The sequence below is a fragment of the Ailuropoda melanoleuca genome, chromosome 9 (assembly GCF_002007445.2).
Source record: "Ailuropoda melanoleuca isolate Jingjing chromosome 9, ASM200744v2, whole genome shotgun sequence".
Classification (NCBI taxonomy): Eukaryota; Metazoa; Chordata; class Mammalia; order Carnivora; family Ursidae; genus Ailuropoda; species Ailuropoda melanoleuca.
In genome coordinates this window covers 48,315,557-48,317,572 of record NC_048226.1, presented here as the reverse complement: position 1 = coordinate 48,317,572, position 2,016 = coordinate 48,315,557, and the positions used below count along the sequence as shown (strand labels likewise).

Genomic DNA, 2,016 nt, shown 5'->3' with positions numbered 1-2,016 from the left:
AGTTGGATATTAATTTGCATAGGAATGGAATGCAATGCCCAGTTTAGGTAGCAGAGGAGATATTTTTTGGAAGGATTATTTTTGTTGATCTTCAAATTATACAGTAGAAGACCATCTACTCGTAGGCTCATTGTGGACCTACTTGCTAGCATAATTCAATTAGCAAAGCCCACTTACCTACTAAAAGAATTAAAAAAAGGATTACTCTTTTTTTTTTTTAAAGATTTTATTTATTTATTCGACAGAGATAGAGACAGCCAGCGAGAGAGGGAACACAAGCAGGCCCACAGCAGAGGAGCCTGATGTGGGGCTCGATCCCATAACGCCGGGATCACGCCCTGAGCCGAAGGCAGACGCTTAACCGCTGTGCCACCCAGGCGCCCCAAAAAAGGTTTACTCTTGACATGAGGTATCTTCTTTATTAATGTTTTAGAATCATGTCTACTTTTTAATGCTTTCATTTCATTTTATTTTCATTGTTATTATTTATTTGTGTATTTATGTTATTAGAGAAAAAATGGAATGCATCATAAATTTGCCTGTCATCCTCATGCAGGGGCCCTGCTAATCTTCTCCGTATCATTCCAATTTTGGTAAATGTGCTGCTGAAGTGAGGACTATTATTATTTACTGAAGTACAGTCGAGAAAATTGTAAGATTTTAAAGTGTACAACGTGATGATTTGATAATGTGTGCATTACGAAAGGGGAAATCATGTTAACATTTGTAACTTGGTTTTATGTCATTTATAATTTGATTTTATGTTATTTAAATTTCCTTTGAGAAACAAAGAATTTTTAAAGGAAAAGTTAATGAAAGAGGAAAAAACAGGGGAAAACTAACAAAAAATAGACTTTTTAAATAAAATTGAAAACGGCTTAAACAAGGAGACAGAAAAGAAAAACCGTCAAAACCAGAAGCCAAAACCAAACAGTGGGAAGTTTTCTGGCAAGTCTCATCAAGGAAAAAAGAAAGAAAATAGTTAAATGATACTAAGAATAAGAAAAGGAGAATATAAGCACGGATACAAGCAATATTTAGGTAATTACAAATAAGGCAATCTGTTAGAAAATCTTAAGTGAAGTTTTGTTTTACTAGTTATCTAGACTTATCATAAAGCATATAATAATTAAAGCAGAGCAATTTGCCACTAATAGACTAGAACAGTAGGGTAGAGAACTTAGTTGCAAGCATTCAAAGATGAAGTTTACTATAGGACAAAGGTGGCAATGCTAAGCACTGGGGGAGAAAGTGTGGAAACAAGTACTAGCCACTTACACCCACATTGCATCCTGAACTTGAACCATAATACAACTCCAGATGCATTAAATTTTTAAATGGGAAAAATCAAACCAGTAAGATAAAATAAACTAGAAGCAGTTAAAGAATGACTTTATCTTCCTTTCATCAAATCTGTGTGTGTGTGTGCGTATATATATATATATATATATTTTTTTTTTTTTTTTCCTTCTGAACTGTCTATTCTGGCAAAAGGGATGAAGTCTGAAACAATATACAGTCATGGAAAGATCTCTGTAAGATTGTTTGCAAAGCCAATTTATAGAAAAAAGGCATGTTATGGTCCCAGTTTTGTTATCACAAAAACAAGCATAATGAAATGAAGCCCATCCCCCAACTCTACATCAATATTTGGAGGCTATCCCAGCTGACATCTCAGATATATAAGAAGTATCCAGTTATTTATTGTTGTTGCGTGTAGTTAAATCAGTTCTTGACCCCATCCTCCCTGTCTATGGACAATTCAATTGCAGCTGCGTTGGGTCCTGTTTTCCTTTCACTAGTTACTGTCTCACACGTGGGAGGAAGAGCTAAACTTCAGTCCGTCATTGTCAACACTGATCATTTATGTTCTAGGCGAGGGATAAGTGTTTGAAATCTGGTGTCTTCCTGCTCTTCTCGTACATGTAGGGCAGAGCAATCCTTATGGAGGTGGGGATACTTGTTTAGCGGACACTGCCCTCTTAGAGGAACTCAGGCAGTCATCTGGGAAGCCTG

The 2,016-nt window shown here is 36.0% G+C and overlaps 1 non-coding gene across 1 annotated transcript; it reads right to left on the bottom strand.

Moving 5' to 3' along the window:
- Positions 1 to 511: 511 nt before the first annotated feature.
- LOC117803923 lies at positions 512 to 618 on the bottom strand. Its single transcript, XR_004628038.1, has one exon. It is a non-coding gene; the product is annotated as a U6 spliceosomal RNA (small nuclear RNA).
- Positions 619 to 2,016: the final 1,398 nt, after the last annotated feature.